This window comes from Vulpes vulpes, chromosome 3, assembly GCF_048418805.1.
Source record: "Vulpes vulpes isolate BD-2025 chromosome 3, VulVul3, whole genome shotgun sequence".
Classification (NCBI taxonomy): Eukaryota; Metazoa; Chordata; class Mammalia; order Carnivora; family Canidae; genus Vulpes; species Vulpes vulpes.
This window is the reverse complement of record NC_132782.1, coordinates 104,048,316-104,074,737: the sequence shown is the minus strand read 5'-3', so window position 1 is coordinate 104,074,737 and position 26,422 is coordinate 104,048,316. Positions and strand designations below refer to the sequence as shown.

At 45.6% G+C, this 26,422-nt stretch overlaps 1 protein-coding gene across 9 annotated transcripts in view; it reads left to right on the top strand.

Annotated features, from left to right (window-relative positions):
- The window catches only part of MRTFB (myocardin related transcription factor B), a 271,363-nt gene that overhangs the window by 30,524 nt on the left and 214,417 nt on the right, over positions 1-26,422 (top strand). For 3 of the 9 annotated variants that reach the window (XM_072753823.1, XM_072753814.1, XM_072753810.1), the window contains exon 1: positions 22,885-23,097. The exons of the other annotated variants lie outside the window; for them this stretch is intronic. The gene's annotated coding sequence lies outside the window, so the exon portion shown is untranslated. Of the gene's footprint in view, positions 1-22,884; positions 23,098-26,422 lie in introns of those variants that run through there. 9 annotated transcript variants of the gene reach the window in all.

Genomic DNA, 26,422 nt, shown 5'->3' with positions numbered 1-26,422 from the left:
CTGTTTTCAAAAGCAGCTGCACCCCTTTGCACTTCCACCAACACTATATGAGATTCCTATTTCTCTGTCTCCTCACAACGTAGGGGGTATGCAGTGGAATCTCATTATGGTTTTGATTTGCATTTCCCCGATAGGTAATGATGGTCAACATCTCCTCATGTGTTTATTGACCATTTCTTTATCTTTGAAGAAATTTCTATTTGGATCTTTTGTCTATTTTTTCATTGGTTATTTGTCTTTTAATAATTGAATTGTAATATTTCTGTTTATTCTTGATACAAGTCTGTTAGATGTAGGATTTTTCCCATTGTGGGGATTGTCTTCACTTTCTTGGTGTTGTCTTTGAAGCACAAACATTTCTCATTTTGATAAGGTCCAGTTTATTGATTTTTCATTGTTGTTGTTGTTGCTTATGCTTTGGTTGTTATACCTGAGAGCCCATTGCTGAATCCAAGGTCATGAAGGTTTGCCCCTATGTTTTCTCCTACGAGCCTTATAGTTTTAGCTTTCAAATTTAGTCTTTGATCCACTTTGAATTAATTTTATGATGTAAGTGAAGGGTCTACTTTCTTCTTTTGCATGTGTCTATCCAGTTGTCTCACTACCACCTGTACTGAATTATCTTAGCTCTCTTGTCAAAAATCGATTGACCGTGAATGTGAGAGTTTATTTCTGGACTCTCAATTACATTCTATTGGTCTATATATCTATTCTTATACCAGGTCCACACTGTCCTCATTACTGTAGCTTCGTAGTAAGTTTTGAAATTAGGAAGGGGGAGTCTACAACTTTGTTCTTTTTTTTTTAAGACTATTTTTACTATTCCAGATCCTTTGAATTTCCATATGAATATTAGAATCAGTTTGTCAATTTCTGCAAAGAAGTTTCTGATATTTTGATAGGGATTTTATTGAATCTGTAGATCAATTTGAGGAGTATTGTCATCTTAACGATATTTAATTTTGCAATCTTCGAACATGGATGTCTTACATTTATTTAGGTCTTCTGTAATTTTTTGCAACCGTATTTTATAGTTTGCAGTTCAAAAGTCTTGTGTTTCTTTGGTTAGATTTACTCCTTGGTATTTAATCTTTTTAATATTACGGGAATGAAGTTGTTTTCTTGACTTCATTCCTGATTTGCTCATTGTCAATATATAGAAGAAATACAACTACTTTTTGCATATCGATCTTTATCCTGCAATGTTTTGGAACTCATTTAGAAGTTCTAATGTTTTTATAGTGGATTCTTGAGGATCTTCTACAGACAAGATTTACTTCTCCCATTCCAATCTGGATGCCTTTTAATTCTTTTTTTTTTTTTTTTTTTGCCTTATTGCCTTCTCTGGCTAGAATCTCCAATATTGAATAGAAGCAGCAAGAGTAGACAAGACAAGGCATCTTAGTCTTATTACTGATCTTCAGTCTTTCTCCATTATGTATGCTGTTAGCTCTGGGTTTTTCATAGATGACCTTTATCTGGTTGAGAAAAATTCCCTTCTATTCCTAGTATGTTAGGTGTTTTTTATTGTGAAGCATGTGATTTGCTTTTCCCTTTCAACCATGTGAGATTTATCTATGCATCACTCTAGTTTGCAATATCTACTTTTACTGCAGATTTAATAGGGCAAATAGAGAAGCCTAAGTCACGTATCATCCACCTGCTTTAGTTACATCTTCCTCATATCTCTTACACCACTCCCCAAATGCTTCTGCCACAGCTCTCTCCCTGCAGGCACACTCTCTCCCCTTTCCCCCACTTTCTAAGCTAAAACAAAAATAATAGGCCAATGGGAGTGCCATAGAAGAATCTTTTCACTCTGCTTGGTGGGAGACCAGCAAAGTTTTCCTGAAAGAGGGTGAATTTCAGCCTAGATTAGAATAATGGGGAAGACATTGCCAAGGGAAGGAGGAAATTGCTTGAGGAAAGGCATCTTTGGGGACAGGTTGTGCTCTATCATTAAATGAAACCAAATGCAGCCCCTAACAAGGTCCAGGCAGCTTCAGCTCCTTTGTTACTACAAGGGATCTTCTGCATCTATGATAATTGCATCAGTTGGGTCTAGACTCAATATGCTTTCTGGTCGCTAGAGTTGCCCTGTCCAGTGTGGTAGCCACAAGCCACAGGTGGCTATTTAAATGTACATTGATTAAAATTAAAGAGCATGAAAAATCTAGTTCTTCATTTGTGGTAGATTCATCTCTAGTGATCCGTGTTTATCAGAATGGACATCAGAGCTATAAAACATTTCCATCATCCTTCCCAAAAGGGCTGTTGGATAGTACTGCTCTAGCCTTGGAGGAAGGGAAGATGTGATTGAAGAAGGTGGCTGAGAAGTTTGAGCCAGATCCATGAGCCCTGGGCATAAGGTAAAGGCAGCCAAGCCTGGAGATTAGCAGGTTGGGTGCCAGTTCTAGCTCCGCCACCTCTAATTCTTTGGACAAATTACTTTCCCTCTCTGGTTTCCTCATTGCCAAGAGAATGAGATTGTTGGGCAATGCAATCCTATGAGCCTATCTAGTGATTTATAGATTCTATAATTGCTTAGCAGAAAGGGTTATATTAAGCTGTTTCCTCCAGATGTAGAGGAAAGAGCCTTGGACTCAAATGGAGAGCAGATGGTTCTGGCACTACCCAGGTGGCCATGATGGGCTAGTCATTTAACCTTTCTGAACCCTATTTCTCCATCTGCAAAGGGGGGATTATTGGAAGGATAAACCAAGAGGATGTACAGGAAATCACTTAGAGAAGGAACCACAGATAACAGGGCACCAGTGAATCTGATAAACTGGGGAGGTAAAAGCAAAGGAAGCCAGGTGGGTTTATCCACAGTAGGAGTCCTCGGAGCCTTCAGTATCCTAATGTGTGCTCTGAATCTCTGAGCATTTTCCAAATTGAGATGACCACAGAATTCTCCCGAGGAATGCTCACAGGCATTAGTTATGGGAATGCTATTGGGATCGCCATTCACAGGGAGGGAGCGGTGTCCTTGGCCACAGCTCGCGTTGATGGCTGTCATCCAGAGCCGCCCCTGAGAAATGTATGACCTGTGGAAGAATGTGAAAGACCAGGGTTGGATGGCATCATAGAGTTTGTTTAGAGTTGCAGCAGCCATGCGAGGAAACCAGAAAAGAGAGGCAAGAGGACAGATCTGGGGAATGTGCGGAGGGACAGAGAGACGGTACCGCCTCTGAGTGCGGATGTAAATTATGTGCCAGTGACATGGTGTGTGGCATCACTTTGGCATTTCCATACGCATCATGTTCCATCCTGAGCACCTCTGAGAGGCAAGTAGAGTCATGCCCTTTTCATAGATGAGGAGACGGAAGCTCAGCGAGGTCGAACAGCTTATGAACGTTTCAACACGTAGTAAATGATAGACTCGGAATTTGAAGCCAGGTTCCATCTGAGTCAAAAGCCCCAGATCCTAACCCTGCTGCTTCAGGGAGCCTAGCATGTAATGGCCCTAGAGCTTTAATCCTGTATGGGATGGGGGAGCAGACTGCCTGTGGTTTGTAAACCTAATGGTGTCATCATCTGTCTTTTTCCTTATATCTAAATGAACTCTTTCAAATGGAATGAGTTTAATCCGTGATCCTCCCCCCCAGGATGTCCAGCCTCCCAACAAAGATGATTCAAGAGGCCCCCAAAGCAGAGCTAAAGTCAACCTTTCATACTGGCCAGCCCCCAACCCCTGCCAGCACTTAGGAGACCAGTGTTAAGCCTGAGATTTTACCTCTTACAGTCTTACCCACAACCTTCTAAGGGAAAAGCAGAGGTCTTGGCTGGTAGGGTGGGAGCCTGGTCACTCAAGCAAGGCTGAGGGGGCTTGGCATGGAGCGTCACCCTCTACGGGTGTAGCGAGTCCGATGGTAGGTTGCACAATCCCCAGTTGAGGGACTGGATATTGATCCATTGCAATCAAAAGCAGTTGTACTGATTTATATTTCAAATGATCTAACCTCTTAAGGGCATTGAACCTTCGCCTCTGCAGCGATCAAGCCAAACAGCAAATAGACACTGTCATGTCATGTCACTAGGACCTTAGCATTTAAAAACAAGAGGGCAGGCTGGGGCCCTACAAAGAGAGAAGAGGGGAAAACGTTGTAAATACCATGTACTTGTGACCGTTTTGGCTGAACTTGAAAACCGGCTTCATTTGCAGTTAATTAGATTAATTCAGCTGAGATTACAAATGGAATCTCTTGCTCCAGCAACAAGCAACGTTTGTTGGACATGTGTTGTAATCTTGCCTTTAAATACAACCACATGTATGACATATTTTGTTTTCTCTTGGCCATTGGACTGGAAAACTATTAAGACAACATCTGCTTTGCTTTCCGATTGAATCAGGGGCAAAGAGCAGGTCTCTCTAGTGTCCTTCAGACCATGCCTGGGGATCGAGTTACAGCTGCTAACCACTTTCCCACTCCTTGAGAGTCTGATCATGAACATGAGTTTTCTACTGGAAACTCTGGTCTCACTCAAAGGCCAAACTGCCTTCTGATCTTGGTTCCAGGCTGTGAAGTCCACCCTTGCATACCCCAGGCTTCTCCAACTCACTTATTGTAACCCCTCATTGGGTCTGTCCTGGTGGTGGGAGGGGGTTAGGTATACCCAACCCCATTGGAAATTATTTTCTTTTCCTTTTAGTTGTTTGTCTCCGCCAAGGGAATATTCTGTCCAGGAGGGCAGGAACCATGTGTATCCCCCTTTCATCCCCATCCAGCTATGCCTGTGAGCACTTAGCAGGCAACTCAGTAGATATCTGTTATGTAAATCACAAGGTTCCCCACCTGGGTGAAGAATGAAGTAAGTCTGAACCATTTGATCTGAAAATTATTGGCTCTGTAACCATTTCAGTCCTTCTGATAACATCAAGAGTTGCAGTTTGGTGTGACTATATCTCTAACATCACTTTTAAACATGCTATTCCTTGCTCCATCCTCTCCGCCACCCTTTTAAAATCTATCTAAACAGAAAGAACATCTCTGGGCTCAGAGCTAAGGACAATTACCAAGGCAAGTTAGGATTTAAGAACGTTATTTTGTTTTCTGGGTGTTTAATTTTTTTTTCCAAATAATAATTGTGGTTCTCCATTTATGGTGGCCGTACAATGTTTTCTTTTAAAAGAAGTTTTCAGTTCAAGTATATCTATTGTCTTAAAGAAAAATGGTCACGGTGTGGGAGGAGCAAAGCCAAAGCCTTGAAAGAGGTGTGTCTATGTGTTTGAAGTTTTGGAAGGAATGAATGTGCACATGCTGTAGGAATATCCACGTAGAGTTCTGTTGGGCCAGTGCCTTCTGAAAGAGAATTTATTTTATTTTATTTTATTTTATTTTATTTTATTTTATTCTATTCTATTTTGAAAGAGAACTTTATTTTTCTCTCTTCTCCAAATGGTTTATGTTTATGCTTTTAAGCCTCACCTCCTAATCTCTTCCTCTTCCTCCTTTCCCCAAGGCTGCCCTTGGCTGGTGGCAGGAGGGGGTGGGGTAGGCATGGGGGGTGGGGTGAAGTTATTATTTGGAAAGAGACCAAGGAAAGGTCTGGGACCTGGGACATGCGGCCTGGCGTGGGTACCCCTCAGGACATCAAGGGGGAGTATGCAGAGCTGAGGCTTGGAATCGCAGACCGATCATGCATCTCTTTGGGAAGGAAGTTTGCCAACATTCACCCATGTGCCTTGAGAAGGTTTCAGAACCACTGGCCTGAGGACTCCACCAGAAGCGAATTGTTGCCGTGGAATTCGGACTCTTAGTTTCTGACCACACACAGCTGGTCAGTTAATAATGCAGCAAGTTAATAATTAAAATAGGGGTTATGTGATCCTTAGAGATGCACCCTTGTGCTCTGCTGTGTTCACTTGAAGACCACTGTGGCCAGCAGAATCGACGGGATCTCCTGGAGGGCTCTGGGCTTTCCCCTGCCCTAAGCACAGGGAACAACCAGGGCTTGTTTTTCGTCTGTGTCCACACTACACTTTGACCTTACACACACAGAGGCCGAGTCTGTCGGGTTTACCTTCCGCCTTCTTAAAGGCCTGTACCCCTGCTCTCTCTGCTCCCAACTTCCCTGGTACCGTCTCTTGCCAGTACTCCAGGATCAGAGTGGGTTTATGAGCCAGGAGTCAGGAAATGAGGCTTGGCTGTGTGACTTTAAGCAAGTTCCTTAACTTCTCTGACTCACAGGAGTGGTGTTAAATTTAGATCAAATAAAGGAACAAATGTGGGAGCTCTATAGAAAGTTAGCAGAGTCATAAGATGTAAAAGGTCTGTTCAGAGGTCAGGATTCAAGTCACCCTCATGACCAATAACTCAGAAGCCGCTGGAATGAGGCCCCTCCCAGCCAGAAAGAAGATATGCAGTGTTTGCAGCATTTTTTAAGCATGATTTTTTTTTTTTTTTTAAAGGATAGATCCCCGTTAGAGGCGCCTGGGTGGCTCAATCAGTTAAGCGTCTGCCTTTGGCTCAGGTCATGATCCCAAGATCCTAAGATTGAGCCCCTGGTGAGCCTTCCTGCTCAGAGGGGAGTCTGCTTCTCCCTCCCCCTTGCCGTGTTCTTTCTCTCTCTCTCTCTCTCTCTCAAATAAATAAATAGATTAAAAAAAAAAAGATAGGTCCACGTGTAGAGGCTTCAAAACATAGTAAATACCACCCCTAGCCTCCATCAGTAACTACCCACAGTGGGTAACAACTTGTAACAACTCTTATATGTGTAAACCACCCTGCCCTGGACCCAGTCCATGTGAGTAAATTATTCTGATTGGCTCTGAATATGATCATATGATTGAGAATTGATCAATTAGATAATCACATTCCCCCAGGCATAAGTTATTGGCTCAAGTAAGATGAGGTCCTTTAGTTTGGGCCAACGAGATGCTGCTAAAAGGTTTTTACAGAAACTTCTGAGATGTAATTGTGTTCCTTTCAAATAGATCAGAGCCTCGCTTCATGTAAGGCTATAGCTGCTGCCGCCCTCTCGGCAGCAAGAAGAGAGAATTTGTCTGAGGATGTGTAACAAGAAATGTAACAGGAGATGGAGAGATGGAATTGTGATTTTATTCCTTGAGTCCTTGTATCTAAATGTGCCTGAATCGAGCTTTTTGATGTGAGATGTAAGTTGTGTTTGTTTGTTTCTGAAACCACTTTGGTATGACTTTTGTGTCACTTGCCACCACAAGAGTGCTGACTAACTACAGTAACTTTAACATCTTTGTCAAGGGCTGTTTCTTTTTATTTTTTTTTAAGATTTTATTTATTTATTTGAGAGAGAGCATGTGCATGCAGGGAAAGGGGTAGAGGGGAGAGAGGGGGAAAGGGAGAGAATCTCAAGCAGGCGCTGATCTCATGACCCTGAGACCAAGACCGGAGCCAAAACCAAGAGTGAGATACTCAACTGACTGAGCCCCCGAGGCACCCCAAGAGCTCTTTCTTTCTTGATGTTGATTACTTACAATCCGTGGCCTCAGGCCACATCTGGACCCACTGACCCACTGAAATTATGAGTCTTAACTTTCATTTTGTATTTTGCTTCTGTTTTGATACCACAAAGATAGCAAGAATCATCTATCACATTTATCCAGTACTCTACAGTTTACGAACAGTTTTCACAGGTGCCATATCATATAACCATGGGTTACCCCACTTTACAGATGAGGAAAGTGAGGACCAGAGATTTGAAGTGACTTTGTGCCCAAGGCCACACAGTTAATCATTAGTGGTCTCCAGCCTAAGGGCTTCTGGTTCCCAGGAGTGGATGTTCTTGCATACATCCTCCGGTCAGCGGTTAAAAGGTTTGAGGAGATGCAGGTAATACCCTAACTTTAGGAACAAGGTATTCTGTTAATTAAATTCAATGTTCCCCTTCCTACAGCCTCGTTACGTGTCCCCACACCCCTAATCTTCTGTATGGAATAGCAGATGCCCAACACGCTGTTGGTAGTGTCTGCAATACCCGAGCAACCATGGGGCTGCTTTGCTCCCAAGCTGGAGATAGGTCCTTCTCAGATTTTGGGAAAATTTATATCCTCAATGATTATGCTCCCCTTGCCACATCATACTGTTTTCCACCCCTGTGCATAAACTCCAATTCAACCTTTCCCCTCTAATTACATAGTCACCCTTCCTGTCTCTAGCAGGGTTCTTGGTTGCAAACAACAGAATCCACCTTAGGGACTTTGCAAAGCAAGGGAAAACGTTAGGTGGTGTCAGGTAGGTAACTCATAGGATTTCCAGCAGGACCAGATAATTAGATGTGGAGGGTGCAAAGCCAGGAGCAACACCTATGTCCTTGTTGCAAAGGAGTCTGGGAAAGTGAGTTTCTGGTTTCCACCTTTAACAGAAGAGATGGTTTTTTTTTTTTTTTTAAGATTTTATTTATTTATTCATTAGAGACACAGAGAGAGAGACAGAGACAGAGAGAGACAGAGACACAGGCAGAGGGAAAAGCAGGCTCCATGCAGGGATCCTGACGGGGGACTTGATCCCGGGTCTCCAGGACCAGGCCCTAGGCTGAAGGGAATGTTAAACCGCTGAGCCACCCGGGCTGTCCATTTTTTTTTTTTCTTTTTTTGAGAAGAGAATCTTAAGTGGGAAAATTTCCCAAACCTAAGAATTGTACGTAAGAGCACAAGAAATTATACACTCAACTTCCTAATTCTGTTCAGATGTTGCTGCTGCCACTAACTCACCCACCCCCCTGGACCCTTCCTCCTAGTCAGGGGATACTCCTGCATTCTCATAGGACCTTTTGTCTGCAGCTGTGATGGGGTGTGGTTGTCATTGACCTACTCCTCCCCCAGTAGAGAGTGTTCTTTCTCCATTCACAGTGTGGTTCACCCTGCCTGAATTTGCCTTTCACTTGCCAACCACCACCCTTCCACCTGTTCACCCAGTTAACTGTGATGCATTCTTCACATCTCATCTCAAGAAAAGCCAATGCTGATTCCCATGCCAAGCTAGTCACTGTCTTAGCCCATTCAGGCTGCTGGAACAAGACTACCATAGACTGTATGGTCTTAGACCACAGGCATTTATTTCTTATGGTTTTGGAGACTGGGGAGTCCAAGATCAAGCATCTGACAGATTCTTTGTCTTGTGAGGACCCACTTCCTGGTTTATAGACAGCTGCCTTCTTGCTGTGTCCTCACACAGCAGAAGGGATGAAGGAGCTCTCCGGGGCATCTGTTATAAGGGCATTAATCCCATTTATGAGAGGGCCACCCTTATGAACTAGTCACCTCCCAAAGGCCCCACTTCCTAATACCACTTTGGAGGTTACATTTCAACTTATGAATATTGAGGAGATGCAAACATTCTCTAGGTAGCATTCACTCCTAGAATCTTGTCCTTTTAAGTTCATCCTTAAGTTCTTGTCCTTTTAAGTTTTTTTAAGATTTTATTTATTTATTCCTGAGAGACACACAGAAAGAGAGGCAGAGACATAGGCAGAGGGAAAAGCAGGTTCCCTGGGGGAAACCTGTTTTGGGACTCGATCCCAGGACCCCGGGATCACACCCTGAGCCAAAGGCAGGCGCTCAACCACTGAGCCTCCCTGGCGCCCCTAAGTTCATCTACTTACCATAGTTTATATATTTTAAAACCTGTCGCTCCTACTGGGGAGAAATGAAGCTGAGTGATAATTCAAACAAATCTGAGTGATAACAATGCCAGAAGAATGGATCACTGCAAGTAGGATGGCGAGGCTGTTTTTCTTGGAGAAGACAAAGAGGCGGTTACCGTTCCCCATTCCTGGAAGGAAATAGAAACTGGGTGGTTGTGTAAGAGACACAGACTAGCAGCTCCTCTGGGGCACACTGACCCCAGCTCTGCGGCATGAGGGGGCCGGCTGGCAGGAGCCCTGCCGGAGAGCAGGAAAGGGGTGGGTGGGTAGGGAAGCTCTCCAGCTTTGCTCCTTGGGTTGGGGGGAGGTTGGAGAATAGGAAGGAAGTTCGTCCCACTTTGTGAAGCCACATTTTAGTTCAGCTCATCCAGCCTTCTTGGGATCCTCATGCTTGGGAGGATCCCAAAGTGTCCTCACTTTGTGAGAACCATAAATCCCTCATTCTTTCCTTCTCCCTGGCCCCCTTCCCCAGCAGACAAAATTCCCAGATCTCTCATATCAGTACAATCTTCCCTTATCCCTGCTTTCTCTTTCTTCACTGCCAATATTCTAGAAAGGGCTCGGCCCCACCATCTAGAGCTTACTACTCTTTAACCCTGGCCATCCAGCTTCTCCCCTTAGCCTATGGGACTGGCTTCTCTGAACTGAAGGTACTCACAGTCCTAAACCCGTCACTCTTCTCTTTTCAGTGTCTCTTTGAGAACTTTATGAAAGCTTGGGACTTCCCTTCCAATGAAAACACACTCTTGCATCCATGTTAAAATTTGGGGTTTTTTTGGTTTTTTTTTTTTTGTGGTTTAAGATCATTTTATTGAGGGGCGAGAGGCAGGGAGAGGTGGGGGGCAGCTACAGCCCCCTCCCCAGCCCCACATGTTAAAATTTGTAAATAGTTTCAGAAATCCACATGACTCCTAAGCTCTACCCTCTGTCTCCAGGATAATAACCCCGTTCCTGAGTGTTAAATCCAGAGGTCTTTACTTAACCAGCTTCAAGGATGAAGAACTCAGGTTCTGAAGTCAATCTGCTTGTTGTAAATCTTGGTCCCGCCCTTCCTGGGTCCACGAGCATGAGCCTCTCTGAGCTCAGTTTCTGCAGTTATAAAAAAAGGGCTAATATTATCTAACTTTACAGGGTTGTGGTGGAAATTTAAATAAGTTCATTCAGATCAAGGCATTCAGTAGAGTACTTGGCACGTATTAAATACTCTCATGTTCATAATTATCATCTTTATTATTATTTTAGAGTCAGTCTTTATTATTCTCACCGACCTCGTTCATTCTAGATCAAACATGGTTTCATGGCTGACTCACAGATGCATGTTATTCTAAAAAAAGAGAGAGAGGGAGAACTCATTGACAACATTTAGAAATTAAGAGTTTACACGATAATTTGTCTTTTTGGCTTCTCTTGGAAAATCAGATCTGATGATCCTGGGTCATTTCCACCTGGCGTCATGGCCTGGAACGGGGTAGTGTGAGTAATTCTCCAATTTGCCACAGTTCCCACCCATCCCGGCACTGAAACCAAGAACCCACAGCCCAGGATCATTGCACATACATAGTCCTATTTCTTGACAGTCAAAAAATTGCTCTTGTACCGAGGGAAATGAAAGCTAGGCCAAGGAAGCCTTCTGTGTTTTAGGAGAGAGCATAAATTAGTCTGTGTAAGATTATGCTTGTGAATTTTGCACTGTAAATACCCTCATTCACTTGCTGACTGCCCGGCCCTTGCAGGCATCTGAGCTTCCCATCCCTGGCTTCGCAAGATGTCTAAGCATTGCCCACTGCTTGCTTCTTTCTCACATTCTTTCCTCTACCAGCTTCTTGTCATTGCCCCAAAGTCCCTCTTTTTCTTGCTTAAGATTGTATTTATTTACTTGAGAGAGAGAGAGAGAGCACAGAGGGAGAGGGAGAAGCAGACTCCCCACTGAGCGGGTAGCCCGATGCTGGTGGACTCAATCCCAGGACTCTGAGATCATGACCTGAGCCAAAAGCTGATGCTTAATTAACTGACTGGGCCACCCAGGTGCCCCAAAGTATTTCTCTTTCTCTTCATTCATCTTGTGGTGGGAATGACATAGGTTTCAGAGCTGAATAGATTTACATGCAATCCTACCTCTTCTGAGCTTCAGTTTTATCTCACACGCCTACCTGGTAGGGCTATTTGAGATTAAAACAAGAGAATAAACATCCAGCCCTTAGCACCATGCTTGGCAAATCACAATCAGTTTGCCAGAATGAGGATAACCCTCAAGATTCTTTCCTCTGGTCCCTTCCCTTAACCACGTGGTCCTCTGGTTTGGGTGGGCATTCCCCTCCCTATAATTTCAATGGTTGTTTCTCTACAGTAGAAGAGTCCACAGCCACCGAGGTCCATGTGCCTCTCCTCTTCTTCCTCTTTGCCTCTATGTCTGACAAGGATATTAAAATACCACTTTCGATGGGGCACTGGGTGGATCAGTCAGTTAAGCGTCTGCCTTTGGCTTAGGTCATGATCTCAGGGTCCTGGGATCAAGCCCTGTGTAGGGCTCGCTGCTCAGCTTTACAACTTTTTTATTGGTAATATCATCTGCAATTTTAGGAATATTGTTAAATTTGGGAAATTGCCATCGGGTTGCTTTCATACATGCACTGAAATGTTTGCAGTAATTTTCCACAGACCAACTTCTGGCTCTGTACACTCTCAGACCTTGTTTCTGCTCCACCACCCACATACTTGGGGGTAGATTCCTATCGTGATGTATCTTTACATCATAATCCCAAGTGAGTCGGGCCCAGTGGGTAGTGAGTGTATTCCCAGAAACTATTCCTGCATGAAGATAGTTAGCAATTACCTAACTGTAGAGGAACTGAAGTGACTGTGAACTGCATGAGTATATCACTCAGCCTAGGGAACAGCAGGTGCCAAGGCACGCACTCACCTGTGGTGTGGGGACCCCAACACTGGCTGTGTTACTTCTCCCTTGCTACTGTGACACACAGCCATAAGTTTGGTGGCTTGAAGGGGATATATTTATGCAGTTGCATGATGGAGCCCCAGCTTAATTTCCTGAAGCTGGACCCAAAAAACAACCCCAGAAATTCCAGTGCCACTCAACACAAGAAGAAGCAAGATGGGTGAGATAGAAAGGAAGCCAACTGGAAGGAGAATTGGCCTTAATTGGTTGTGGGTAAACTATCTTTTTTGTTGTTGTTGTTGTTTAAGATTTTATTTATTTATTCATGAGATACAGAGAGAGAGAGAGGCAGAGACACAGGCAGAGGGAGAAGCAGGCTCCATGCAGGGAGGGAGCCTGATGTGGGACTCGATCCCGGGACTCCAGGATCATGCCCTGGGCCAAAGGCAGGCGCCAAACCACTGAGCCACCCAGGCATCCCCTATTCTTGGAAATTTGATGGAAACACATGCCCATGTGAGCACCCTGCTAGGGCCTGGAGAGTGCCCATTGGCAAGTGGTAAAGCCTGAAGCTTCAGTTTAGCAGGTTTCAGAGTACATTCTCCTCTGTTTACACACTCTTCGTCTGGCCAACTGGATTGATACCCATTGCCTGAGTGCCCTGATGTTACCCCTTTGCCTGGCCTTTGCTTGTATTATATTAGTACACCGTCCTGCAGCCCAGGTCCTATGTAGGTCAAACACCGGGACTCCGATGAAAACATCCCGGATGCCTTCAATTGATTCTCTTCCATCAGCCTCTCCATCCTTAGAGAATCTCATCCTTTATGTCTTTTATTGCAGTTGGCAGATATTAGCTTGCATTTTAGTCTTCCGCTCACTCAGTATTTGCTGAATCCCCATCCTGTCTCAGCCGTTGTTGGAGCACTAGGAGTATTAGAAAAGAAGTCAAATCCTGGCGTTCTTGGACCTTACAGCCCAGTCGGGGTGAGAATTATAAGTACCTTAAAATATGCAAAGAAGATCATATTAGAGGGTGATAGGACCATGGAGACGGCCAGAGTGACTAGGGAGAGGGATGCTGCGCTAGCGGGATGGTCATGGAAGACCTTTCTGATGAGTTGACTCTGAGCCAGCCCCCAGAAGAGCTGAGAGAAGGACATTCTCAGTGTAGGGAATGTCAGGAAAGCCGTAAGTCAGGATACGGCAAGGCTACGGTGGCTCCAGACAAAATTATGTTGGGGCCACTCTCCTTCCTGTTTGTTTTTTTTTTTAAGATTTTCTTTATTTATTCATGAGAGACACACACAGAGAGGCAGAGACATAGGCAGAGGGAGAAGCAGGCTCCCTGTGGGGAATCCGATGTGAATCTTGATCCCAGGATCCCAGGATCACCCCCTGAGCCAAAGACAGAAGTTCAACCACTGAGCCACCCAGCAGCCCCTTTCCTTCCTATTTCTAATGAACTCTTAGTTCCTGCATGCTATTCAGGGCCCTCCCATTTCTGGATCCTACTAGATCTTCCTTTTCAGAGAAGGACCCTTTTCTGCTTGAACCTTCTAGCCTCTGCACCAGAACCTGCCTGTCCTATGTTCTGGGGCAGGAAATGCCTCTGGTGGGGTGTTAATTAGTGATAGGCTGCTCATGCATTACTTCATCTCACACGGTGCCTGGGCTTACCAACAAGACTTTCTTTTTCTCTTTATTTTTTAAGATTTTATTTATTTATTCGTGAAAGACACACAGAGAGAGGCAGAGACGTAGGTAGAGGGAGAAGCAGGCTCCCCACGGGGAGCCGGATCCCAGGACACCGGGATCACAACCTGAGCCGTAGGCAGACGCTCAACCACTAAGCCACCCAGGTGCCCCCCAACAAGACTTACAAGAGGGAAAAGCAATGCCTTCATTTTAGGAGGTACCTCTGACAGCAGGACTGAAGCAGTCACTGTGGCAGGTCACTAGGAGAGATATTTTTAGAAGGAGTGAGCACACAGGTCCTGCAAATCACCTGTGGTGTATTAGTTTTCTATTGCTACTGTAACACCCAACCACAAGTTTGATGGCTTGAAACAACATCTATTTACTCTTTCATGCTTCTGTAGGTCAGAAATCCAAGTACAGCATGACCTGATGAGTCCTTTGCTTTGAGTCTCACACATCTGAAACCAAAGTGTCATTGGGACCAAGTTCCTTTCCGGAGGCTCTGGGGATGAATCTGGTTCCAGCCTCAGTTCAGTGGTTGACTGAATTCAGTTCCCTGCGGTTGGGACTGGGGAGCCCCTATTTCCAACAGGGGACTGGTCTTTGCAACTAGAGGCCGCCCACATTCCTTCTCATGCTTTCCATGTGCACCCCTACCCTAGCAGCAATGGGACAATCCCCTTCCATGCTTCGGAGCTCTCTGACTTCTTCTGCCCTCTTTGGAGCCAGAGAAAGTTCTCTGCTTCTAAGGACTTTTAAAAATCATGTGATTATAGTGGGCCCACCAGGAAATTCCAGGGCAATCTCCTTAATGCAAGATCTCTAACCTTAATCACATCTGTAAAGCCCCTTTGGCCCTATAACATAACATCTTAACATTTCTGGGGATTGTGGTGTGGTCATGTTTGGAGTGGGAGGGCCATTCTGCTCACCACACTGAGCAAGGAGGCAGAGTAAGGAGACTTACATCCTCATTCTCACATTCACTGTAATTCAGGGCAAACCTGTTTGAGTTCTAATTTCTTTTTTTTTTTTTTTTAAGATTTATTTATTTATTCGTGAGAAACAGAGAGACAGAGGCAGAGACACAGGCAGAGGGTGAAGCAAGCTCCCCGCAGGGAACCCGATGCTGGACTCAATCCCGGGACCCCGGGATCACGCCCTGAGCCGAAGGCAGACGCTCAACCACAGAGCCACCCAGTTGTCTCCCCACTTTTTTTTTTTAAGATTTAGTGATTTATTCTTGGGAGGGTGGCAGAGAAACCAGACCCCATCCCCAAGTGGAGCCTGATGCAGGGCTCCATCTCAGGTCCCTGAGATCATGCCCCAAGCCTAAACGAAGAGTCGGTCAGTTAACCAGCTGTGCCACCCAGATGGCCCCTGAGTTCTAATTTCTACTCTATCTCACAGGGGTGGGACCTAAGGCTTAACAAACCTGTCATCATCTTATTATACAGTTTTCAGCTTCAATGAAATTACATGCACAAAGGCACTTCATGAATTTACCATATGCATATAAGTCACTGTCATTATTGTTCTTGTATCACATGGCACTGTGATTGGTCTGCAGTATATGTTGCCCCTTGTGCCACCTGCAGGCATTCTCCTGCTGCAAGGGGCAGCTACAGCAGAGCTGGTTAAGACCTGAGCTCTAGAGCCAGACTGCTTGTGCTTAAATGCCTCGGTGTACTGGTGACCCCGGTCAGGTGTTTAAGTTCTGTGCTTATTTCACCATCTGGGAAATGGAGAGAGGACTATCTGCCCCAGAGGGGAGTTACAAAAAGTAAATGAGATGATGTACACAATGGGCTTTGAACTGTGCCTGGCACCTGGTGGCAGAAGCTGCCACCACCATCCTCCACCTTATCATCAGCAACCACACCACTCTGTCCTGTCAGGGGCCCTCACAGCCCTTTTTACCATCCGCAAGCATCATTTTTGCCTGTGTGTTTGTCTATCACTCCCCCTAGATTTAAGTTCCATAAGGGGTGTTATGTGGAGGGGAGTTGCTTAGAATCATGCTTAATTAAAATAAATAAATAAATAAATAAATAAATAAATATTAATAAAAATTAAAAAAAGAATCATGCCTAATTACATAAGTCATCAAGAATACATTTTGCAGGAGCACCTGGGTGGTACAGTCGATTAAGTAACCGGCTCTTGATTTTGGCTCAGATGGTGATCTCAGGGTCGTGAGATCGAGGCCCGCGACAAGCTCTGTGCCCATTGTGGACTCAGCTTGGGACTCTCTCTCCTTCTCTCTCTGCTCCTCTTCCCCATTCTCTCTCTCTCTCTCTCTCTCTCTCTCTCTTTCTCTCTCTCTCTCTCTCTCAAATAAATAATTAAATATTTATAAAAATATATTTTGTAAACAGAGTGAGATATTGAGAACAAAGCTAGTGCCTCCTTTGGGCACCATGTTTCCTCCTGGTCCCTTCTCCCCCCAGAGAGAGGTAGGCTGAAGTCTGACAATATCAAGTGTTGCTGTGGGTGTGGAGGAATGGAAATGCCCAGACAATGTAAATTGATACGGTCTCTGCGGAGGGCAGCCTGGCAGTAGCTCTTAAGATTAAAAATGGGCATTTTTCATGACTTAGCAGTTTCACTTCTCAGAAGATACCTTACAGCCACTTTGGTACATATGCCAAAGAAGCCGCAGAGAGGGATGCTCATTGCTGCAGTCTTCATAACAGCAGAAATGGGACAACCTACACCTTCAACCAAAAAGGAATGGTTAAATAAAACACACTTCTCCCAAGAGGTAGTGCAAAAAAGTAAATGTAGAACTCCTAGCTCTGTTTTAAAACTTCATATTTTTACTTGCACTTTATGTGTTTTAATAAGAACAGCAAAGTTACTGTGACCCAAACACTGTTTACTCATTTAATTGTCCCAACAACTGTTATGAAGTGTTCGTATCCCTAATTTAGAGAAGAGGAAGGTGAGCCACAGAAGTGACTTCCTCAAGGTTATCTAATGGCCCTGGAATTAACCCAGGCGGTCTGACTCCCAAGTAAGTGGGGTCAACCACTATGCTAAACAGCTTTTTCTTGCCTGTAATGCACATAATATATGAATATAATAGCTCAGGTCTCAATATGTATAAAAACTATAGGCAGCAAGTGAGAGTTGTTGAAAGTTCAAAACGTTAAGGGTGCTCACATCACAGAAGTTTCAAGATAGCTGTAGAACAGTGGACAGCCACAAAAAGAATGGAGTGGGTCTTTGTGGCCAGTTTTGTCCTGGGTGCTTTTGTTTTCCTGATGCTTATCAAGGCAACTTGCACATAATGAGCACTCGTCAAGTCCTGGAGAATGAAGAAATAATCTTAGTGCAAGGCCTGCCCTACCCTGAATGATGGCAGGAAAAAGGAACCAGGACTTAGGGCTTCCTGCTCCTTGCTACCCCTCCCCCCAGCCCTGTGTCCCTAGGATCCTGGCTGGGCAGGTGCTGGCAGTCTCAGGTTTCCAGGAGCACAGAAATGGAGGTCTTTGAGGGTAAGTGAGAGTGTTGGAGATTCCTGGAAGAGCAATAAGGAACCTAAACAAAACAAAACCAAAAAACAAAACCAAAAACAACTCCTAGAACTACTAATGGAGGATAGCAAGGTTGCAGGATACAAGGTCAACACCAGAAATGGATTCTTTTCTATATACAAGCAACAAACCATTGGATCCAGAAACAATTTTTTTTAAGATTTTGTTCATTTGAGAGAGAGAAACAGAGACAGAGAGAGCACAAGCGGGAGGAGAGGCAGAGGAAGAGAGACAAGAGACTCCCTGCTGAGCAGGGACACAGGGACTCAGGGCTGGAGCTGAGCTGAGATCATGACCTGAGCTGAAATCAAGTCTTAATACTTAACCAACTGAACCACTCCGTTGGCCCTGAGTCCAAAATTTAAAACACAATACCATTTACAATTGCTCCCCATCAAAATAAAATACCTCTGTATAAATCCAACAAACCATTGACAGAAAGTATATGCTAAAAGTTTAATAATATTGATGAAAGAATTTTTTTGAAAGATCTAAGACATAGACATACCCCCTCTTCATGAGTTGGAAGACTCAACATAGTGTAGATGTCCGTTCTCCCCAGATTGATTTGTAGGTTTATCACATTGCCAATCAGAATCCCAGCAGTACTTTCTGTAGACATAGACAATATGATTCCAAAATTTACATTGAAAGACAAGGGAACTAGGACAGCTAAAACAATGTTGAAAAAGGAGAAAGTGGGGAGATTAGAGGTTCACTCTGATGTTAAGGCTTATTATATAGTTAAAGTAATTGAAACTGTGTGGTATTGGCAGAAGGATAGACACATATATCAATGGAACAGGATAGAGAAGTCAAAAGTAGACACACAAGTGTGCCCAACTATTTTTTTTATAAAGGTGCAGAACCAATTGGCCATCCATAGACAAAGGTATATGATCCCCAAACTAGTCTCACAAATTGTACAATAATTAACTCAAAATGGATCATAGCTCTAAACATAAACCATAAAACTACAAAACTTGCACACACAAAAAAATAGGAGGAGGTCTTTGTGAACTGGAGTTAGTTGAAGAGTTCTATACATGGCACCAAGAGCACAATCCATAAAAGTGAAACTATTAAACTGGACTGGATCACAATGTGAAACTTTAGTTTTATGAAAAGCCAGATAAAAAAATGAAAAGACAGCCACCAATCATGAGAAAATATTTGCAAAATTCTGGATCAGAAATATAAAAAGGGCTTGGATCAAGAATATATAAAGGGGGCCAGCACCTGGGTGGCTCAGTCTGTTAAGCATCTGACTTTTGATTTCAGCTCAGGTCATGATCTCAGGGTCATGAGATTGAGCCTCGTATTGGGCTCCACGCTGGGTGGGGAGTCTCCTTAAATTCTCTCTCTCCCTCTGCGACACCTTACTCTCACTCTCTCTCTTAAAAAAACAAAAAGAATATATAAAGGGCTTTAAAAACTCAACAGCAGGTGCCTGGGTGGCTCTGTCAGTTAAGCATCTACCTTCAGTTTAGGTCATGATCCTGAGGTCCTAGGATCCAGCTCCACATCAGGCTCCCTGCTCAGTGGGGAGTCTACTTCTCCCTCTCCTCCTGCCCCTCCCCCCTTGTACCCTCTCTCTCTCTCTCTCAAATAAATAAATAAAATATTTTAAAAAATAAATATAAAATTAAAACTCAACAGAAAAAAAATCCAATTAGAAAATGGGCAAAAGCAGACATGAATAGACAACAGACATTTCGCCAAAGAGGAAAGACAGATGGCAAATACACACATGAAAAGATGGAGCCATTATGGAAATGCAAAACAGAGCTACAACAAAATATAACTGTACACCCATTAGAAAGGCTCTCATGAAAAAATATTGACATACCAAGTGTGGGTGGGGATGCAGAGCACCCAACCTCTCCTATTGCTGGTGGGAAGGTATCATGCTACAGTCACTCAGGAAAGGAGTTGGTTGATTTCTTGTCATTAAACATGCACTCACCAGATAACCCAACGATCGTGTACCTGCCCATTTAAAAACCTATGCCCACACAAAAACCTGTACTCGACTGTTCATAGCAGCTTTATTTGTCATAGCCCCAAACTGGAACCAGCCCAGTGTCCTTCAACAGGCAAATGGATAAACCAACTACTTCTCAATCACAAAAAGGAATGAAGTATTGATAGGTCCAACAACTTGGGTGGATCTCTGGGGTGTTATTCTGAGTGAAAACGACAGCAGCCTGACCTCATCAGGTTTCATGCTCTATGCTTCCGTGTAGAAATATCCTGAAATGACAACATGATAGAGATAGAGAACAAATCGGTGGTTGCCAGGGATTTGGGTAGGGGAGGGTGTAACTATAAAGAGGTAGTATGAGCGAGTTTCTTTGTGGTGATAGAGCAATTGTCTCCTGATTGTGATGGCGGTGACACTGATCCATATGTTATTAAAATTTCAGAGCACTGTGCACTAAAAAAAAAAAAAGTGCTCATAAAAACTACTAAACTCTGAATAAGTTCTGTCGTTTAAGGAATACTATCGTATCACTGTCAGATTCCAGGTCTGAGAACTGTATCGTGGTTCTGCAAAGTGTTATCATGGGGGAGCGTCCGGTGAAGGTACATGAGAACTCTGTACTAATTTTGCGACTTCTTGTGAGTCTAAAATTATCTCAGAATAAAAAGGTTTTAGGGAGGCCTGGGTTGCTCAGTGGTTGAGCACCTGCCTTTGGCCCAGGATGTGATCCTGGGGTCCTGGGATCGAGTCCTGCGTCAGGCTCCCCGCAGGGAGCCTGCTTCTCCCTCTGCCTGTGTCTCTGCCTCTCTCTCTGTCATGAATAAATAAATAAAATCTTAAAAAAAAAAAGAATAAAAAGGTTTTAAAAACAAAAAACTTTAAAGGAGCTTCCTCACAAGGATTTGGGGATGGTGGCAGAGCAGTATACAGCCATAAAAAAGGATGCAGTGTCTTTCTGGAGCAGTCCTGTCTTATTTACTATGATTTCCCCCCTGCCGGGATCATGAGAATAACATAGCAAATAGCAAGAATTTAACAAACGACCAGGGTATAAGTGAGCACATTTAGTGCAATGTCTGTCCTAGTCTGACTCCGCAAGTAGGAAAAAGGAGCCCAGCCCCAGGTCATCATGCTCCTTGCTACCCCTCCCCCCAGCACTGGGTGCTAGGATCCTGGCCGGGCAGGTGCGGGGAGGCTCGGGTTTCCCGGATCCGGTAGATGGATGTCTGTGACACTGAGTGACAGAGCTGTTGGATTCCTGGAAGAGCAAAAGGCAGGTGGGCAGAGGGCAGCAGGGCTGGCCCAGGCCTGGCAGGGACCCCAGTCCGCTCAGGGCTCCTTTCTGGCCATTTGGTCGGGCGGGGAGCCCTACAGAGGAAGAGCCCCCCGTCCTGGCACAAACTCAGGCTTTGAGCTGCTTTGAACTGCCTGCCTACAGCTCTGAATTTTCCTGCCCTCCTCGGTGCCTCTTAGGCCTGGATTTCAATCCCCATTGTGGCTTCCTACTTGTATGGTCTTGAGACAAGACACTTCAGTGTTTGCAACTGTAAAATGGGAATGATATCTCTGGCTGGCTAGACTGCCATGTGGATATTGCGATTATTCAGGTCAAGGGCTTAGGGCTAGGCAGGTTATTTGTACTCAGGGAACATGACGCCTTTCACCTTCCTTTTTGCAAGGCGTTGGGTACCAATAGAAAGGGCTGGGCCCAGCATTCCCAGTGGGTTTGTTCTTCCCACTAATCCACTCCACTGAATTCTCCTTTGTCTCCAGTTGAAAGTCAGTGAAAACAAGCATCCGGGACAACCTCAAAGGGACAAGGAAGCCTTGAAAGGGCAGCCAGGGAGGCAGGGATGTGTTAAGGCTTTTGATGAGGGTGACAAGATGCTGTGTACTGGTGGTGAGTGGGGCTGCCAGGGTTCGATTCCCAGCTCTGCTCTTTTCAACCCCTGGGCACCATAGTTAAGGGCTTAGAATCTCAGTTTTCTGAGGAGTCCACGACTCCTGCCTGACTCAGGAGGCTGTGACAGTATTAAATATTTTAAAAGGAAAACATTTTGCATGGAAAGCCTTTAGCACCCACCCCACACCTGGTGGGTGTGCAATAAAGGGCAGGGAGGATGGTGTTGATCATCACCAGTGCCTTCATGGGTACCGTGCACGTGCACATATCACCAAGGGCACGGTGAAGTTTGCAGACGTTAGGAGCTGCTTGAACCGCCTCCTGCTCCACCCCTGTGGCTGTCGTGAGGAATCAATGTCCCTCCGTCCAAAGCAGAGCTGAGGCAGCTGCCCCCCCGCCAAGTGCTGTCCCCCTCCGAGCACAGTGCTTCTCCCTGCAGCCTCCTCTGGGGACCCCGCAGAGTGGCTATCTGGGTTACCTGCAGCCTCACCTGACACATTCCCTGGAAACTGGGCCCCAGCGTTCTGGGCCAGATAACATCCTCGGTGTCCTCAGATGCCCTGAGTTTCATCGGGCAGGTGCCTGGGCCTGGAGAGGGGAGGGCAAGGGGTGAGAGCCTGTCTGTGATGAGCCAACCTGGGGCTCAGGAGGCACAGCGAGGGCAGAAACCTGGTGCCCTGGCAGCCCGGCTCCTGCTGCCTCCTCTGACCTGCTGCCAACTTCCCCTCTGGCCCAGCTGTGTGGGTGTCACAGAAGAGGCAGGTCCAGGAGTCAGCAGGAGGCTCAGAAGGCATTCAGTCCAAAGAAATGATGAGGAAAATAGATCCATCCATAGAGGGTTAATGACCTCTCTGCACAGGCAGGAATAAAGCAGCCCCCGGAACCTAGTGTCCTGGCTCCCCGGCTAGTGCTCATCCCACTCCCCTCTCCCCACATTGCTGCAGAGAGCAATGGTTCTGCTACTAATTTGCTGCAGGAGGTAAAGCTCCAGAGGTAGCTGCCCTACCCCTCCAGTCTGTCATCTGTGACGTGAAATCATATTATGAACCTCCTAGAACTGCTTTGAGGATGGCATAAGGCCTGCAAAGTACATGGCTGGAATACAGCAGACGATGAAAGTGTGGGGGGATTGTTTTAAGTTGACCCCATTTGCTCCTTGTGGGCCAGGCACCATTTAGATGCTCTGCACGCATTAACTCGCTTCCTCTCCCTGGCAGACGGGCGCTAGTAGAACCTCACTCCATAGCAGGGGAGGGGAAGACAGATTCATTGGGGAACCCGCCCGCACTGGTGGCAAAGCCAGTCAAATCCGGCAGTCTGGGCCTCGGGTCTGTGCTTTTAGGACCCGCACCCGAGCGCAGGCAGGAGACCCCGTGAGCGTGCCACTGGGGATTAAAGCTGATTATCTGAGGTCGTGTCATGGTATGCAACTTGGCTCACCAGGAAAATGGTAAGAGTTAGAGACTGGGCCTGGGGCAGCGGGGGGACCAGGAACTGGATTGTTCTGACCAGGAAGCTCGCCAGGAGTGGTTCTCAATTGGGGGCTTTGAGAAGAGGAATGGGGGCCCACGTGTGTCATGATGGCAGAGGCCCAGGGCTGGCATGTGACGGGAGGGGCCCATGTGGGAAATGCACAGCACAGACTCACATGAAGAATTGTCCTGCTCCTAATGCCAGGAGCCCCCGCTGAGAAACTTGTATATTAAGAAACATCCAGAGAACAGGGGACCGTCTTGTGAGGACAGACCCAAGGATAAGCCTCTGATGGGAAGAGACATTTGAGGTGAGGAGCATCCAGGGCTCCTATGGGACTGGGCAAGCCTCATGTAGCCCTGGGCCTCTCTTCAGTCATCTAGGGGGGAAAAATAATAGAAGCAAAACAGTCTAGAATTAAATGAGGTCAATGTTTCCCAAACTCTGGTACAAGATAAAGATATCATTTTAATTTATATATTTTAACATGTACTACAAAAACAACTAGCCTACCAGGTCCATACTTAAATGAATACCATTATCCCAGTGGAATGTAAAGGAAGTATTTCAATGTGTTTTCTGGGGAGAAAATATCAAGTAAGGGCCAGAGGTAAGTGGGTGTGGAAAAATGAGGGGTGGTGGAGATCTGGGGGCAGGATGAGGACGGGCTGGGGCCAGTAGGGCCCTCCTTCCCATTTACTGACACAGACCTGTTATGGGTTGAACTGGGTCCCCCGCAGATATGTTGAGGACCTCGGTACCTGTGAATGTGACTTATTTAGAAAAATAGTCTTTGCAAATGATTAAGTTAAGATGCAACCATACTTGAGAGTAAGCTGGAATCCGGAAGACTGGTTATCTTTGTAGGAAAAACATTAGGGCCCAGAGACCGACACGGACAGAGGGAAGACAATGTGAAGACACAGAGAGAGCACCATCTACAAGCCAAGGGAATGCCAGAGGCTACCAGAGGCTAGGAGAGGGACAGGGAACAGATTCTCCCTCTCAGCGTTACAGGGAACCGACCTTGCCGACACCTTGATCTTGGACTTGTAGCCTCCAGAATGGAGGGAGAGTAAATTTCTGTTAAGTCACCCCAGCTGGCGGTACCTTTCTACAGCAGCCCCAGGAAATACAAGGCCTGAATGTCCAAACACAAGAGTTTCTCCCCTGGGTGAACCTGCGTTTGGGCCCAAGAAGGGTATGTATGTTTTTCTCCACCCCGCGGAGACGGAAATACAGTCAGCCTCACCCCTTGCCTTGGCTCTTTGGCAATTCCACTTTGGGGGTGGCTGGACTCCAGATGTCTTTCCCCCAAACCCCAAAGTAGTCGAAGCCGCCAAGCTACACTCAGTTATCCCCTGAACCACTATACCCTACCTACACCGAACTTGACCTCGAAGAGGGTGCAATTCGGATGTGCTCCTCCCTGAGCCTGTGTGATAATCCTCTCCCGGTAAACCAGGGGATTGGGGTTCAGAAGAGGCGTGTGACTGCAGGGGGACACAGCTCACAGGTGGTAGAGTCTCAAGGATGAAACTTCTGACCGCAGATCTGCTTTTATTCCAACCGATTCGCACCACGGCCCCCTTCCTGCCTTTCTGTCTTGAAAAGTTCAGTGTTCATTCAGTAGGTAGTATGTGCAGGTGGCACAAAACACAGAGCTGCATCTTGCCTTTTTTTTTTTTTTTGAAGATTTTATTTATTTATTTCTTTATTTGAGAGAGAGAGAGAGAGAGAGAGAGAGAGAGAGAGAGAGAAAGCACTAGCCGGGTGGGGGCAAAGGGAAAAAGGAAGAAGCAGACTCTCCACTGAGCAGGGAGCCTGACGCTGGGCTCGATCCTGGGATTCTAGGATTCCGGGCTCATGACCTGAGCCAAAGGCAGCTGTGTAACCAACTGAGCCACCCAGGCGCCCCTGCATCTTAGCCACCCAGGCGCCCCTGCATCTTGTCCTTTGATGGCTAGAGAGCAGTAGTAATTCTGCTACTACTATTGCTACTAGTATTGCTAACACACTTAGAGCGTGCTTCCAAAGTGTGCCAGACACTTTGCTACATGTTTATCATGTAGTAATCCTTACATGGGGACTCAATGGGGTAGGTACTACGCCTTCCACACTTTCCTGACACCGTGGTGACTTGCCTGTGGCCATAGAGCACGTAAGGGGCAGAAGCAGGATCGGGCCTGATTGTCTGTGCTCGGCTCGCTGTGACACAGTCTCCCACATGTGTGTCTGTTCGACTCATGAGCCTAAACCGTATTGGGTCGGTATCCAATTTTTTGCAATTATTACAGTGCTATGAGTTTCCTCGTACACGTGTGAGTCCTGCCTGCATGTGAGCATATCTTTTAGATAAACTCCTCTGATTGGAACTGCTGACTTAAAGGGTGTGTGTGTACATGTCAGTTTTTTTTGCCTGGATTCTTTGTTTTTCCTATTAGGGAGAGGAGAAGCGAGCGGGCTCGAAGCTAACCTTGCCTTGGTCACCAATTCTGATTCAGTGTAATCAAGCAAAGGTGTATCGGACAGCTTCTGGGGAGGCAGAGAAAGCAGTGAGCCTTGGAAGGTATCCTCACAGTCTTGCGGGGTCACAGACTGACCGCTGGGTAACCAGCACCTAAATCTGTCATCGTTCAGGTTTTCACAGGCCTCGTGTTTTGGAGTCTGGCCTGAGAACGCCCTCCTGGCCCATGATAAGTGTACAGTAAACCTTAGCCATTACCACCATCATGACACTTGGGGCCAGCTCCCCACTCTCCAAACACCCTCTAGAGCTGAGTAGCAGCTGCCCCCTTTTTATGATCCCTACTGAGTCCAGAGAAGTTAATGATCCTATCAAGGTTCTGCTAGATCCCACCACCCCCCCCCCCCACTGGAGACTCCAGAAATCTAGCTTTTTATGTGAAATGTCCTGACTTTTTAATGTTAGCAACTAATTAGGATTAAAAACAAAAAGCAACAAAAACCCACTCTTGCGGTCAAACAAACCCCATCTGCAGACCAGATGTGGACCGCCAGTGTGCCTTGGAGTCAGGCAGACAGAGGTTGGCGTCCCAAGCCCTGCCACTTACAAGATCTGTGGCCACGTCATCATCTCTGAAAGCCCGGGCACCCTCATCTGTAGAAGGGCAATGATAATCCCCACTTTGCGTAACTGAGTTTGAGTGATTGACAATTTGTATAAATTACCTGGCATATTGCTGGCACTCGATAGGTCGTAGGTCACTGTTATTGTTATGGCAATGACATTAAATGAAGTCAGGACTATGGTAGGCGGAGATGTTTGAGGGAAGCTGACT